This window comes from Cavia porcellus, unplaced genomic scaffold, assembly GCF_034190915.1.
Source record: "Cavia porcellus strain 051 isolate PalLab524CR breed Dunkin Hartley unplaced genomic scaffold, mCavPor4.1 scaffold_19, whole genome shotgun sequence".
In the NCBI taxonomy this organism is placed as follows: domain Eukaryota; kingdom Metazoa; phylum Chordata; class Mammalia; order Rodentia; family Caviidae; genus Cavia; species Cavia porcellus.
Genome location: NW_026947502.1, coordinates 13675986 through 13687147, shown reverse-complemented (window position 1 = coordinate 13687147; position 11162 = coordinate 13675986). Strand labels below are relative to the sequence as shown.

Sequence of the window (11162 nt, the reverse complement as noted above, 5' to 3'; positions counted from 1 at the left end):
GGTAGGTATTGAATAGTTACTGTTCCCAGAACATCACATAAAATGCCTGTTATTTTCTCAATAACCTTGCCTAGTTGTATATTTCTATTTCCAAGTTACAAATCAAGAAAATGAGACTCAAAGAAATTAAACAATTTATCTCAAAGCCATTCAACTAGTAAATAGCAGAGCTGGGATTTGGTGTAATTCATGGATCCCTCCAACTCATCTATTCTGCTCCTCTGGTCTATGTACATAGTCTCCAAGTCAGCCTATCAACTCTCTAATTTCACTTTTCACTGAGTAGCATCACAGTGAAGTCCCAGATAATTTATAAGTTGATTCAAATTGTAAATCTTGGACTAATGCCAGAAGGATGATTACAATTAACTGCAGATAATTCTATATTAGCTGTATGATAAGCTGACAATACCAGATCCAGATTGTATGTTGTCTCCGGAATATTCTAGACTATGATTCCCATGACAGAACTCATCACAGAATTTATACAGAAATATGCCTGGTTTCAAGTTTCTCTAGACTTGCCTCAGTAGAGCTGGGAGGCTTTGGAGCGGTGTTTAATTTTCAATGCCTATTGTCTTTTGTGAAAGAGCATGCACGTATGCAGCCCAGCACACCTGCGAAGCTGTCACTATGTCAGCATTCTGACATATATGACCATACAATTTGCCTTCTAATTTGAACTTTTTCTACTGGAGGAAGGAAATTTACACAGTGGGAAAATATGTTGCCCTTTGCTTTGTTTCCTTTCCTTTCAGGGAAGAGTTATTCAAGTGTATCTTGAATACAATAAGAAATAGCACACGCTATTATCAGGATGTTCTCGGAAACATTATTTTGAGCTTTTATTCTCAGAGCTGAATTCCACTATAATTCTCACATGGCAGGAGTAAACTATTAATAGATTTTCAACTTTTTTTTTCCTGTAGACCCTGGAGAAGTCTCCTTTGCCATATGAGTGAAGGGCAGATCGGATCTTGACATGATACATTGATTTAGTTTCCAAAACAGTAACTTTACTAAATAAATCATTTCAGCGCTTGATTGTTATTTATACATGTAAATCTGTTTTTCATTTGTTGGACCCGGACAGGAGGAAAGCTAATAATCTCATCAAGAGCTGAATATTTTCCATTTTGGAAACAGCACAAAGTTCACAATCACAGGACCTGAACCCTGCCATGGGTGGGTGAACTGAACGCCTCCCTAATACATCTTGCAGACACACAATACTGAGATTAGGAGAGCTCCGGGGAATTTGCAAGTATGAGCCCCAGCTCAGGCCAGTGAGTCCTTGGCCTTCCTGCTAGCATTATCTTATCTGTTTCTCATGGTTGTACATCTAGAAGAAAGTTGAGAAAAGTAAGGAAAAATGAATAGCATCAAAGTCTGGCAATGAACCACTAGTGTTAGCTTCAAGTAAATGAAAGAACCTGGATTCATAAATTGAATTACTCATAGTAAGAAACCTAATAATAACTAGAAGAGGTTTTAATTTTACCAGGAGGAATTGATGTACTCCAGGAAGACACAGCCACCTCCTCTATCCACTACAAGAATATGAAGCCCATCAGTAAGTGTTTCATGTATGCACTCTCCTCTTTTTCATGCTTCTCTTTTAATGTGCAAGTAATAGGGACATTGCTATATACTTTGTGGCAGGATGAGTTCTCTGCTCCCTTCATTTCCTCTCACTTTTAGTAGGAAGAAGACCTTCTAACATAATAATATATCTATTGTCCTGTGAAAACCAAAGGAAAAGTTCATGAGTATGTAGGTGTCTGCTGTTATTCTGATACCTTAAAGATTCACAGAAATCTAGTTGCCTCAAAGAAGAAATATACTGAGCTGAGAAGGGACTTTCTACAACAAAGACAACTATGGATATGGCAGAGAATCTAAGAGAAGGAAATGAAAGGTGAAAACATCCAAGAGTCTGTGAGAGGCATCCCAGGAAAGTAAGTGATAGAGATACCTTGGTACTCTGCTCTGAATTCCCAACACATTCATCACAGGCTGTAGGAAATACTGTTCCATGCGTGTTGATGGAACCATCCTGCATGCCTCCTGCTTGTTAAAGGTTACGATAGCAGGATTACTTAGTGTATTATGGGACTTCTCTTTCCAGACAGCTCGGACCTTATTCATTGAGGAGCAGAAAGGAGCAACGAAGCAGACAGAGATCACTGGGTGGGACGTGAATAAAGCAGACATTCTTTCTCTAAATCAGTCTCTGGCTGAGGGGTGGCCTCATTTGGAAATCTGAACAAAGATTCTCCTTTTGCAGAAAAGGAAGATTGTTCTTTCCTCCTAGACAAGTCCTTGGCAAGCTGATTTCAGGTTTTGTTGGCAAGTATTCACCTTTAGAAAATTTATTAGACACCAGACTGTATAACTGTGGCTCCCACATCTTAATCAAGCTCTAGTTTTGCAAGGAAATGGCTACGTGGCTTTAGCACGGAGAGCTTTCAGTTTTTGTAGACTGCTGAAGGAGGCAGGGGAATTTTTGTGTAAAAAACCAAAGAGAGAAGATATTGGGGACCCTCTTAGTGAGATTTGAGGCTTCCGAGCAGCATCCTCTCATCTTTCCACTTGTGTGGTCTTTTTCTTCTGCTTGATTTTATATTGCTACTTTCAGTTTAATTTGTTCCAGTTCTAAAAGGATTATGCTTTTAGTACCATCCTTGTGATGATTAATGTGTACTAATTGTTTTACCTTTGAATCAGTAGCTGTCTAGGTAAAAACCTCCCCTTTGTAGGAGGCAGTACGGAGGCACAGGAATCCCAGGGGGACCGCCGCTCTGCTTCAGGTAGATGTAAGGAAAGAGATTAAAGCAAGCGTGGAAAGCAGCTTCCTTTTTGATTGTGCCCCAATGGAAATCATGTTGTCCCACACATTGTATTAACTATTCTAGTGGCTTAAAAAATAAAACCAGTCTGAGCAGTTAAAGAGGCCCTAATGAGAGCCTTTATTGCTATGGGGCCTGCTTTTGTCATATTATAGGATGCAGCACCGTGATTTGTCACTAATTTTCATCTCTGTTGCCGGGCTCAGCCAAGAGACTGGTAGTCTAATGAGCAACGTAAATCAAATCTTCTTCCGTCCGCGGATTCTCAGGTGGGTGTGGAACTAGAGGCAGGAGGAAAAGAAGGGTGGAGAAATGACGACATGGGTGGATGGTGTCCCCTTGCCAGGAATAAACACTGAGATCTCATTCTTCTGAGCTTTTGTCCAAATTGCACGTCCCAGAAACTGAAAAATCATGACCAGCCTTCTGAATTTTTAGAAGGCGTAGTTAAGCTCACTGTAAATATCTTTTAAGTTCCACTCCCTGAGCTTTTCTCCATATCTTACCCAATGCTCCCATGAACTGCTGCCTGGAAAGGAAAGGACAAAGGAAAGCAGAAAATGGTAGAAAGATACAGATGAGCAATTGTACCGTCTGATAAAGTTCTCTCTTAACAGCGTAATTACACTTTTAGCTGTCATTCAGAAAGGTTGAGTGACATATTCCAGCCAGTGACTTCAGAAGCTGGCAGCATGTCAGGAATACTTGGGGAACTCTGCAAATGCTCATCTTTGGGAGCCGAACTCATTTCAATTCTATTACCCAATCCTGTCCTACCCACTTTAGGCTTAGTAGAGGGACAATTGTTTCCAGAGTCTTAGGTAATGTTTAACTGTCTAAAACTAATTATGAGAGAACAGGTGGAGGATGTGGGACATCTTTGTGTATTAAAGTACTCATTTATTTGTAGAACTGAGGACTGAACCCAGGTATTTATTCACTTGCAGTACTGAGCTACATCTTTTTTATTTGGAGCCAGGATTTCACTAAGTCACTTCCGCCCAGTGGAATTCAAAGTTAGGTCCTCCTGCCTCGGCTTCTAAGACTACTGTGATCATAGCCAGGGACCACTAACCCCAGTTAGAACAACTTTAAAACAATCAGTTTAGCAAGTAAGCTCTAAGAACTACTGCCAAGAATCTATGTCAGGCTTGTTAGTAGACAGAAAAGAAGTAGAAATAAGTCTACAATGCCTGCCTGCATATGCTAAAAAGAAAAAATAATTCTATACATTTCCCAGAAAAAGCCTCAACTGTGAAGAAGCAAAGACTATCTGAGGTATAGCTGTGATTAACTATGTTTACATATTTTAGTTAGAAAAACATTTTTTACAGCACAAAACTAGGTTGCTAGCCAAGTTAGGGGCCCATCAAATTAGCAGGGCAAAAAACACACAAAAGCATATTTTCACTGTACATGGAGGTTGACTATGAAAACCAACATGTCCTGGCTGTTGTGGGAGTTCTGTTTTAAAAATGAAAGCTAGAACTGAAAGTCCTGTGTTCTGCGATGCTAGAGCCATTGCCTACCCTATAGTAGTAGCCCATGCAGATGAAGATCAAAAGTAGGAAGGAATCTGTTTGTATGGACTCAAGTCAATTTATACCAGTTGCCTTTGTTGACCTTTTGCATAGACAGACTGGCTATTGTTCTGTTGTTGCTGATTGATTGGTTCTGAGCAAGTGGTCAAATCAGACACAAATCCACTGACCAGTGTTAAAAGCTCTGGATCACAGGTCTAACAATGGCCTTTCTCACTGCATGACCTCAGACCCCATCCCCAGGTTTACATTTTGTTTTCTGGCATACTATGGTCACAAACTTGTTACAACCATTGTCAGTCAAATTTTATTCTTCATATGGAAACACTATAAAATTTGAAGCTCAGTATGAATTATTAAATGTACAGGGATCACAATAGCCAGAACTATAGTGAGAAATCTCCCATTGAGACAGGGTATTGAGAGGGATAGATTACAAGCCAAGCTTTTAAACAAAGAGGTAGGTTTCCTTAGCACATTTCTAGGGTTGAAATTCTCCTTAGTTGACAGATGCTCATTTTTGTCAGATGATTTTGGGCTCAGTGTAAAGGGAAAACCTAACAAAGCTAAGCCAATCATGGCACTATATTATCTTTTCTGAGTGACTGGTATAGGTTTGAGCCATGAATCATAGCCAGTGAAACCTAAGAGTTGTCAGTTGCTTGGGGTAAGTATATCCCACCTAACCAAAAAAAAAAAGCTGTCCAAAAGATAGTTCTTCTGGCCTCCTTCTCTCCTTTCCTCTCTCCCACCATCCCTTCTTTCCTTTCTTCCTTCCTTCCTTCCTGCTTCCCTTCCAGTTCTGAACACTGTTATATGCTGATAAAATGGTATTGGTGCCCTCCCATCTTAAACAGAGGACACGAAAAGAGACAAATGTTGAAGACTGGAAAACACAGAGATGGAAGAAAACTGGGATTGATAGCATGATTAAGTAGTCAGAACTGCCTATCTCATGGATTTATTGCAAGGTGAAATAATAACTGTCCTAATCCTTAAAGCATAGTTACTCAGTGTCAATCAGAATGATGCAGTTTCATTGAATGTTCATTAGTGGTTCACATTAAGTACAGAAATTGATGGTGTTTACAAACTTAATTGCCCAAAGGAACAATTTTATGTCTACAATATCTGATATTACAAAACTTGAACATATATATCTTTTTCACTTCATTTTCTATTAATTCATTTTAATATATTTCACAAAAATATGAATCCATATTACACTGGGATTTAGAGAAAAATTAATTGGCTATTTGTCATGGATATTTTGAGAAGCATTACCTGAGTCAAACTTTAGCAAATTACAGCTTGAGGGCCAACCTGTTTTCACAAATAAGGTTTTATTGGACCACAGCCGCATTTTTGTTTACATATTATCAAGGGATATCTTCATACGAAGACAGGTTTAGGTAACTCTTACAGAGAGTTTAATTTCTCTTTTTCCCATTGTCTAAAATCTGTACTTTCTGGCCTTTCTGGAAAAAGTTTGTTGGCTTTTGCTTTAATTATTTTCAATTGCATGTTCTCCCAGTTACAGTTTAAGTCCTACTAAATTATGTACAGTTAATTCATGTTTATAGATAACAGTGTGCTTTCCTGTAATACAGGTAAGTGTTACTGGCTAGTGGAAAGTGTTGAAGGAAATAATAATATATATGGCATCAGGGAAGTATGTGCCTATGCTCAGCACACAAGATGTGAGAGTTCTCCCTGTGCCACCTTATTATTATTATTATTTTGCTACCAGCCTTTAAACAGTTACTATATCAGAAGCAAAGAATTTCTGTTTACAAACCATGGGATGCAGCAGCTCTTCACTATTGTGTTACTGCTCTCTCTGTTGTCAGTTGGGAAAACTTCATCCTCATCTAGAAAGTTTGACTTAGTAGTTGAAAGTAGTAAGTAGACAACAATACAAACTAGATTTTAAGGATAAATTGCACATTTAAAAAAAATATTTCTTGGTGAAAGGGTCAAAGGATTTAACATAAAACAAAAACAAAAAATAAAACAGAAATGCTCTGATCAGAAAGGAATATGGTTGAGCTCCATTTTTTCTTTTTAATATTTAATGGAGGATGATTCCTTGTGGTTCTCATATGCTGTATTTTAAGGCTGTACATTCTTGAACTCTTACGGGTAACAGGAAACTAATGTGATTTTTTTTTCAATTTTAGGAAAGCTAACAATGACTTCAGAAGTGTGTGTTTGTTATCAGATTTAGGGCACTTGTCACATTTGGCCTGAAGGCAAGCCAAAGGAGGTATTGAACAAATACCCAAGCAACGTCTTCATCTCTTTTTCTCTCTTTTAATTAAAATGTAGTTCATCTTACAGATTCCAGAGCATTTTGGATTTGTGGTTATAAGCATGAGGTCATTTTTCCTGCCTATATGACCACAGTGAATTTTTAAAGTCTTTAGTGTTTGGTAATAACAGACAAATAACTGGAAACCTGAGCACTGAGCTCAAGTTCTTTCCAGCATTTTCCTATTATTCCTCAGTATGGGGTAAAAATGAGTCCACTTCAATGGGCCAGAGCCAGGATCCCTGAGCCCCTGCCTGTGAGGCTAATGTGTGGGCCCCCCTCAAAAGACATCAGCTAACCAGACAGTACAGAGGTGGGGAGCAGGGACTGTGTCTTGGGTCTCAGTCTATGCACTGGTTCTGGTAACCTCGCCAGTGATATAGAGCAAGCAAGTTATTGAACCTCTCAGAATTTCATCCTCTCTATGTTTAAAAATAGCAACTCATAGGGTGACTTTTGAAGATCAAGTATAAATTAAAACTGCAATAGTACAGTCTTTGGGATATAGACAATTGTAGTAAATAGTTTCAGTTCTGTTTTTCTGTTTCCAACTATTCATCTTCTTAAAGTTCAGCCCAAAAAATTTAGAATGAGCTATTACCAAGCATCAGGATTGGTTCCTAACCAATCACTATAATCAAATGCCAGAGACTGGTTAAAACAATCCAGACTTCTGTATAAAACAGCCAATCAATGTGTGTTAGGAGAAAGCACATGACACATGTTGGACCAATAAGACTGGTTGAAACAGACACCTTTGTTTTTTCCCTTTCCAGATGTAAGCAAAGAAGCATACAATTTCAGCCATTGCTGGAAGTCATCTTGGAGCCATAAGGGAAGTCAGTCTAGTGAGAAACGTGACAGACAAAAGCAAATCAGAATCAAGAAAATTACAGAGAAACAAAACTGGACCTCTAAATGCATTTCTTCTGGAACCCATCCTTTCTTTGGATTTTCTGTCATAGAAGATAATGGATGTCTCATCATTTATACTGGTTTCAATTAGCTTTTGGTTACATGCAGTAAAATCATTCTAAGTGATAACAACACAGGAAATGTCACACATTATTTCTCAGTCTATATCCAGAAAATTTGCTACTTGTACTTTTGGTCTCAAGAAACTTTGTAAAGAGATTAAGGAATAATATAATTTGATCACTTCTATTTATTGAGCAACTAAATGAAGCTTGGCATTTTGCACATGTGTGTTACCTCCTTGAATTTTCTCAATGTCTTTGCTAACTCATTACATTACTATTAGTAAACTGAGGCTCAGAGAGGTCACATGATATCCCTTAAGTTAAAGAGCTAACTGGTAACACAGCCATTCGAACCCAGGTCTGGACCCAGAGCTCTGCCACAGCGCATTTCCTAATGCCTCCTTCTACCAGGATCATTGAGGCAAAATTACCCTCTTCCTCAAGGCCATACTATTATAGAGAGGAAAAAGCAGCAGAACGTCCTTCTCTCCATCACTGGGTAAGCACTGAGGCATGCATTAGACAGTGGGTTACACAGAGAAGTATTTGGTTTAAAACAAAATTAAAACAACCAAAGCAGAAATGTGTAGGTGCTCATAAATTGTATACCTTACCAGATAAATTAGGATAGGACTCACATTCAAATCCTCCAAAAACTATCTATCTTTTTAAAGAAAGCTATAAGCTAAAAATGACTAACGAGGAAGTGTTCTGATCATGGTACTTGTCTATGTACATAAGCAGTCATGGGGAGAGAACATGACTGGTAAAATTTGAGAAACTGATGCATCGAAGAGTGATCAAAAGCTGGACAATGTCCTGGCTGGTATCCTGATCAAAAGGGACATCCTAGCAGAGAGTGGCCTCTATTTCCTCTAACTGCATACTTGCACTCACTTCTTCCTCTAGACCAGCAGCCCTCAAACTTCAGCATGTACCAGAATCACCCAAGAGTTGGTGGAAGTGAGGGCTGCTGGATCCACTCTGAGTTTTTGGTATAGCAATGTGAGATGGGGCCAGAGAACAAGCTCCCTACTGAGTCTCCAGTGGTGCTGATGCTACAGTCCAGGCATCTATTATGCTGTGTTTATACAAACTAACCCTGGTCAATTTGTCTTCCATATTGCCAAACCCCTCTACTCCATGACTCTCTTCATTCCTTTAGTGCCTCAGTCCCCCTCATTTCCGCTTTCCAGAACATCCTTGGCTCTTCTGAACCCTCTTCAGAATGGGGATAGTAAGGGCTGGGGATTTAGCTCAGCGGCATAAGCACCTGTCTTGCAAGCAGGCGGTCGTGAGTTCGATCCCTAGTACCGATAAAAAGTTTAAAAAAAAAAAAAAAAAAAGAGCAAACAGAATGGGGATAGTGCCCCTGATTCTGTGCTTCTGTGGCCAACAGCTTAACTATGCAGACAGCAGTGACAGTTTGGAAATTATATCTAAAATGACAGCATGGCATAACAATTGCAAGAATTTCTATCTATTGAATCCTGGTCACGAATCTTCCTTGGCGTTTGTTGACCCATATGAAGAACCACTACCCCATTTGTTCAGGACACTGTGTCTTTAGTTCCTTGTCTGCCTGGTCCTTTGCACAGATCCTGAGGTTCTTCAGGTGCTCAGTTGACATCTCAACATTCACTTGGAAAATGTTCTGATCGAGATCAAATGTCTCTGAATTTTTTTCCTTAATAGTATTTATAAGAAAAAGTACTTTACTTATCAAATATCTACTTCAAATCTAAAAAGCGAAGTACATGTCCACTGCCATGGAAGGATTGGCATTTCTTTACTCAATGAATTAAGACTGCATGCTTTTGGCTTGTATTTATTTTCTAGGGAATAATTTTGCTTCCCAAAGGGTGGACCATGTGCTGCCAGTGGTTTGTGGATGTTTTGCCATGGGGCACTCAATGGTGGTATTTATACAATATTGCATAGTGAGAAAGTTGCAGAAAGCAAGCACTAGAATTAAGGAAAAGTACTTGGTTTGGCACTTATTCATCTTTTCAGTGCTATCTTCTGCCTACCTCTCTTTTTCATATGATAAAGAGAAGGCTACAGGCTCAAAACTCCAGTTGACCCACAATGACTATCAAGTATACAATGACAGTTTTATTTAAACCATTCTATTTCTATGGTCACCTTGAATTTATCTTGACTGTTCATTAATAATAGTGATCTTTATAAGTAAATATGTTTGAGAAAAATAAGAGTTTCCTTTAAGGACTATCACCAAGGATATAGGTGTTTGCCAAGTGTGGCAAAGTTTGTTATTATCATGGAAGACTGAAATTTGGAATCTCTTGACAAATAAAATCCTTTGTAACACACAAGTATGGGTACGACAGACCCTAAATCGTGTTTCTTTTTTTGTTTTGCCACTAATAAAAGTAAATTATGAGAGGTGACTGTATGTCCAGTAAACACTTTTTGAAAGCTTAAACAACCAAACTGACTTTTGAGTTTCTCTCTGATAGACAGCACCATTGAGAACCATTTCCAGGTTGATGTCGACTGCTTGCATCGCTGCAGGGACTCTGCCTGCCTCTTTCTCATCCCCAGCCAATCCCCTCTACGCTTCTTTCATCCCAGCCATCTTGTCCGTTCTCCAGTTGCTCAAGTATAACCTACCTCTTCTGCCTCTGTTCTTGGCACATGCTGGTCCCTCTTCCAGGAATGCCATTCCCCTCTTTCACCTCTTTCTTATACACTTTGCCAGACTAACCATTGTCCTAACATCAATTCTTTTTTCAGGTAAGCATTTCTTGACCTCTAAATCAGTTTAATGCTAAGGCACCTCATTCTTTATTCTGAAGCACTCTTTACACCGTAATTACATAACCACCGAGGTATCAGTGTGCCTAATGTCTGCCTTCCCTGCTGGATTGCACAGTTACAAGAACAGGGAACTTGCCTCACGTTGGCTCTCACTAAATTCTTTTGGAAATGACTGAATCATAACTCACTGTGGAGTACTGTGCAGATATCAGGGACCTGGAGATGCTTAGGTAGCTAAATGAATAGAACCAAACACTTAGAGATAGAAGTCACTTACCTCTGGACACCAGCCAGACCAACTGGCCAAAATTATATGTTCATCAAGTGAATCAAATGGCCTAACTATGCAAACCTGGATGTCCACATTTATTGCTAATAAACACAAGAGATTGCGAACATTGGTTAAAGCCAGATGTTCTGTGGTGTGGAGCTCACTGTCCTAATGTTCAAGATTCTCATAACTAGAACAACGTGTAATTGAGATGCTGGGGCGTAAGATCCAATGTAGGCAATATTTTGAAATAATGTTGCTCAATTACTTAATCCCAATTAGGCTATTGACTAGAATATTCCCTTGCACACACTATTATAAAAACATTATACTTGGTTCTCAAGTTCTGGAATATCTGATTACAAGAGCTTTTTTCCACATTTGTATTCTCTTCACTTTATTTAATTGCTCTTAACATTTTGAACAGAT

At 38.9% G+C, this 11162-nt stretch overlaps 1 long non-coding RNA gene across 1 annotated transcript; it reads left to right on the top strand.

Moving 5' to 3' along the window:
- Positions 1-1182: 1182 nt before the first annotated feature.
- On the top strand, positions 1183-9004 carry LOC134471597 (uncharacterized). The gene is made up of 2 exons (XR_010041074.1): positions 1183-1573; positions 7478-9004. It is a non-coding gene; the product is annotated as an uncharacterized LOC134471597 (long non-coding RNA).
- The last annotated feature ends 2158 nt before the right edge of the window (positions 9005-11162 follow it).